This window comes from Tursiops truncatus, chromosome 7 (assembly GCF_011762595.2).
Source record: "Tursiops truncatus isolate mTurTru1 chromosome 7, mTurTru1.mat.Y, whole genome shotgun sequence".
Lineage (NCBI taxonomy): Eukaryota > Metazoa > Chordata > Mammalia > Artiodactyla > Delphinidae > Tursiops > Tursiops truncatus.
This window is the reverse complement of record NC_047040.1, coordinates 83,485,514-83,491,467: the sequence shown is the minus strand read 5'-3', so window position 1 is coordinate 83,491,467 and position 5,954 is coordinate 83,485,514.

The following is a 5,954-nucleotide window of genomic DNA, read 5'->3' as shown; positions in this document are numbered from 1 at the left end:
AAGTCCCAAATCTACAGGGCAGGTGATCAGGCTGGAGACCCATAGAACAGTTGATGCTGCTGCTTTAGTTAAAGGAAGTCTGGAGGCAGAATTCTTTTTTCCTCAGGGGAACTTCAGTCTAAGACCTTCAACTGATTGGACGAGGCCCACCCACATCAGGGAGCATGATCTGCTTTACTAATATATACTGGTAAATTGTTAATCTCATCTAGAAAATATCTCCACAGTGACATCCAGACTGGTGTTTTACCAACTGGTGTCTGACCAACTGGGTACCATGGCCTAGCCAAACTGAAACATAGTTAACCATTGCAATGACAACTATTACTGTATATGACTACTTTAATTTTTAAATTACCATTTAAAATATCCACCATAAAACTAAAATACTAAAAGATAAATTATTGCAAATAGGGCATTTAATTTCAACATCTATCATAGACAGTATTAAAATACCACATTCAATTTATATAAGGCTTGCTCCTGAATCTCCAATAAAGTATTTTTTTCTACCCTCCAAAATTATATTAGCCCTACTTCTAAAGGATTCTGGATAAATCTGTAAAGGTTGTTTGAAAATGAACAAAGTGGACAAATGGAAATTTGTTCCACTATTTATTTCTTGCTGTAACTTTCATAATATTCCCATTTTTGATTTATCAATCTTTGTTTCTATACTGTGTGAAAAATTACCTAGTAAAAATATGTTCTCAGATCAATTCTACCTTTTGACTTTATCTGTTCTCATATAATGCCACCTTAAAATGTATGTACTTAAACCAGAATATTTCTAGTACAGCTTAACTAACATATTGTTCTAATGTACATTGTACAAATAAATTTTCACTGTAAAATTTTTACTTATTAATGTGAAATGAACAAAACTGTTCCAGCAACAAGTGGCCATTTTTTTTAATCCATTTTACAGTAAGACTGACAAAAATTCCCACTGACCTGCTGGCTTCGTTTTATGTGCTAACACTGAAGCAGAGTTTGATTAGAGATTCTGAATTTATTTACTTTCCCTCATTGTTTATGTCTGTGTACACTTAAATGGCTGCCATGTTCTGATTCTGGCTCAAGGGAATATGAGTTTTAGGAAAGTTAATGGGAGAAGAATGTATGTGCATGCAGCCAATGTGCGCACATTCTGTGTGTGTATATTTATACACATATCTATGAAATACTTGTGTAACTGTACTTATAATTTACTTACCTACTCTCTCCAGCCTCTATCAGAAGATGCACGTGATCCATCTGTGTGTGCACATTTGTGAAAAAGTCTCCATTCATTGTTCCAAATGATTCAAGAAAATATGAAATTAGTGTATAAACCTGTGTGAAGAGAAAAATAGAAAAGGCATCCCATGAGTTTCCTAATCTGGGTATGACATAACTTGAGAGATAAAATTATTCAGTGCTATATTTATAAAAGGTGGAAGTTTGCAGAAAATACACAAAATATCTTGGGGAAACCATTCATCTGAAGCAAAGATTCTGAATCTTATCAAAGTTGCGTGATCATATATGGAGTTAGTGGTAAAACTGAAATTAGAGGTCAATTTTCTTGAAGATTAGCTTAGACCCACATCCTTGTTCTACTGAGACTCAGTTTTCATATTATGCTTCACACTAGGTAGATTCCTTCTGCAAACAGACTTAGAATAATTCTAAAAGAACTTGGGAAGAAAGAAAATTTCCATAAGAACAGACAGGTTTTGGTTTTAAAAATAAGACGCAGAACTCTAGCTACAAAAGTGTTCCAGAAATGTAGTTTTCAAATTTCTAAGCCTCTGTGGTATAGAAAGGCATCCTAAAAGGAGTGTAGAATAGAATATCTCAATAATTGCTACAACCTATATCTTGGCTGCTCAAAATCCATGCACATCCCTCTATTTAAACTTCGAAAGAGAAACAGTACCAGTAACTATGTTTACCTACTATGCATAATTACATAATTATGAAAACACACCTAATCTTTTATCAGTAGGAGAGATCCGTAATCATATCAGGAATTTTATCCATCTCTAAGTGAGATTCAATACTCTTCTAGGTATCCTACGTTACTATATTATAATATTCAGATAATTTTAGGTCACCTCTACCAACTAGGTGACCTCTGATTAAAAAAAAAAAAAGATTGGCCAGATATACGAGACATTATTAATAGAAACTAGTGAAAATACTTGAGACATAACTAATAGAAAATATCCAAGTGGAAAGATTAAAACAAATCTTTTGTTTATGTTGTGTGTTCCACTGTGTTACAAAAACAGCAAAGCATGTTCTGACTCACAAAACAATGATGCCATCCATTGCACTGAGCCACAGTCAGCTCTTTCATAAGAGGCATGATGTTTTCAGCTCTACAGCCAAAAATTCATCTACAGTCAGAAATTCATCAGAAAGCTATAAATGCTATGATTAGTCAACAAATATATCTTACGTAGATTTTAAGCTCAGGATAAAACTTTCAGGAGTGATTTAATAATTATAGCTTTCAAGTAAACCTAGGGCTCTCATGAAGAAAATGGTGACCAGGTGTTTTGTAATACCATTATAGGGCACATTTTTTTTTGTAAATATATAACATAATAAAACATGTTTAAGCAATACCCTGAGGGCTTTGTCAGTTACATGAAGAGATCACTAAGAGTGATATTTGTTATATGTTGACTTCATTGAAGAGAGATGATTCTTCTGAGCTTTTCAAAAATGGGAGAGAATCTTGGTGTGAGGTGGCATAAAATGATTTGCTGGAAAATGGTATGACAGATGCCTGCTCAGGGTCCTTTTGACTTCACATTTGTGCCATCCTTTAATAACACTATGTTTCAAGAAATGCTTTGCAAAGGTCTCAAATGGAAATTGAACTTAGTGTGAATTCAGGCAAGTTCTTAAAGTTTCTAAGTCCTGGGTTTTTCATCTGTAAAATGAAGAGATCGAGCTAGACTGGGATTTTCAGAATGTGTCCTATTTATCCACAGACTGAGGTATGCCACGGGGCCACATGAGCGAAGTTCGCACACTCTCTCCTTTACCTTTACAGCCTGATTCTAGCTACTGGAAAAACTGATGTCTGAATTTCATTTGAGCAAAGATCTCCACGTTCCATTCTAGAAGCAGTAAAGTACAGTGAAATGAGTTCAAATGTACTTTTCAATGGCCTGAAATGGGGCAAGAGACTGAACCTCTTTAAATCTTGGTGCCCTTGCCTATAGATATTCATGATAGCATCTCTTGATGGCAAAATGCCATGGCAAACTGAGAATCTCTTGACTTCCAGCTTTATGATCTATGATGCATTTCTTCTGCCTTTTTCTCTGCTGAATCGCTAACATTTTTCTCAAATGTGCAAGGAAGAAGTCTTTTTAGTCAACTAAGAAGAAATAAAAAAGGGATTCAACACCTTCTATGATTACAAGATATGGAAAAACTCTTTCAGTTGGTATAAGAGTATATACCCAACCATGTTAGAACAGCTTTAAAATACATTCTTTGAAGTACTTTGGGGCCATCTCAAATATAATGCAAAGAAAATCTTTGACTTAGCTATTGCAAACATTTATTCAACCGCAATGCAGTTATTACATGTATTATGTTACTATTTTATGTCTGTGTTTATACATGTAATATATTGGTACACATACGTATGCTTCCTTATTATCTTTCACTTTATTTTCCTAATTATTGCTAAGTTGCCTAAAAAGCTAGACCTCAGCTTTTAAGTACCTGAAACAAAAGATAAGTAGACAGGGGAAAATGTATGTTATTGGCAAAAGTGGAAACCCTAGAGGAACTGTGCTCATCCATCCTTCTTGTTATGTTTCTTCCTATCTCAAATCAGCTCTTAATCACTAGTTGTGCTCCACTAAAAGTCTTCTACCCCTGCTGAAGCTTGAGTGAGCCCTGAATAATCAGTGGATGCATTCTCAAACATGAACTGACAATGCAGAGGCTTCAAAGTTCTGAGCCACATGTTAAGTTTTAGGAAAAAAAAAGTCACTCCGAGCATTTTATAGACAGCAAAACTATCCTAAATAACTCCAAAAGATCATCATAAAAAACAAACGAAGAGTCCAAGGACATTTTTTGTTTGTTTGTTTCCATGAGGGCAGATATTTAATAGAAAATTAACAGAGGGCTGAATGAAATAGAATTCCTTTCGAACATCTAAGTTTTCAGAAGTGTAATGGAACCCTGGGTTCTTGGGACAACACACACTGGAATATTGGAATATCTGCTGACTTAGAATTGAACTGTGGTTTTATCTCCCCTACAGTCCATCTCACTATTGCAGATTGCTGGACTAAAATTTTTATGTGAATATGTTGATAAACATTTTTTGTTTGTTTTGTTTGTGAAGATTGAGTGTAGACAGATTTCATTAATAATATCTGACATAAGACAATTTTAACAGGATACTCTCATTTCTCTGTGTTTCCTACCTGGATTCTGAGGAGAAACTGATGTGAAAGTATTTGCAAATTCTTGCTGATAGTTCAGCTAAAAAGTCACTCCAATGGGAAACAGTATGGAGAGTCCTCAAAAAATTAAAAATAGAACTACCAAAGGATCCACCTACGCTACTTCTGGGTATTTATCTGAAGAATATGAAAACACTAACTCAAAAATAAATATGCATCCCTATGTTCATTGCAGCATTACTAGCAATAGCCAAGATATGGGAACAACCTAAATGTCCATTGATGGATGAATGGATAAAGAAGATGTGGTATACATGCATACAATGGAATACTACAGAGCCATAAAAAGAAGGAAATCTTGCCATTTGCAACAACATGGATGGACCTTGAGGGTATTACACTAAGTGAAATAAGTCAGGTAGAGAAAGACAAATACCGTGTGATTTCACTTATATGTGGAACCTAAAAAACTAAACAAACGAACAAACCAAACAAACAAAAAAACAAACTCAGAGATACAGAGAATGGATTGGCAATAAACAGAGGGGAAGAGCATTAGAGGGAGGGTGAAATGGGTGAAGGGGGTCAATTGTTTGGTAATGGATAATAACTAGACTTATGGTGGTAATCACTTTGAAGTATATACAAATATCAAATTATAATGTTACACCTGAAACTTATATAATGTTATAAACCAATTTAACCTCAATTTTAAAAAAAGGTCCCTTTCCTACAACCACTTCAAATTCATAAAACCACGTATTCCTCGTTTCAGCACTGGAAAGCTCAGAGCCTGGCATATGGTAAGTGCTTAAAAACATAATTGTTGAGAATACAAGAAATTATTATTTTATCAAAGTTTCAGATTATCTTTCCTTGCAAAGAATTCAAAGCTAATTTTATTATATAAAAACTATATAACAACATCACAAAAAGAATTTAAAATAGAAAAAAGGAGAGAAACCATTCATAATCTTGTTTGAATAAAAAAGTAGTGCACATTTTGTTATTTGACTGTCAGTATTTTTTCATATGGCTATTTCCAGAGTTGAAGTGGTAACACAGTAATATTTTATATTTCTATTTTCTCATGTTGTGATATCATTTCTATTGTTATCATTGAAATAAATGTATATTACTTCATTTTTATTATGCTAGTGGTGAATACAAGGTTGTTTATGTCACCATTTCAAAGAATATTGCAACGGATAGATATGTTCTTAGTTTGTCCCATTTTTACTGGTTTTTCTGTTGGATATATTTACAGAAGTGGAAAAATTAGGTTAAAATGTATAAAATTTTATACAATTGATTATATAGATCACTGAATTATTTCCCAAAAAATGTACACATGATTCATCAGCAAGGTACAGAAATTCCAATTTCAGAGCAACTTCACAAGTATTGGAAATAATAAACTTTTCTAGTGTAATTGAAAGAAACTGTACTTTGTTTTGTTTTGTTTTGTTTTTTGCGGTACGCGGGCCTCTCACTGTTGTGGCCTCTCCCATTGTGGAGCACAGGCTC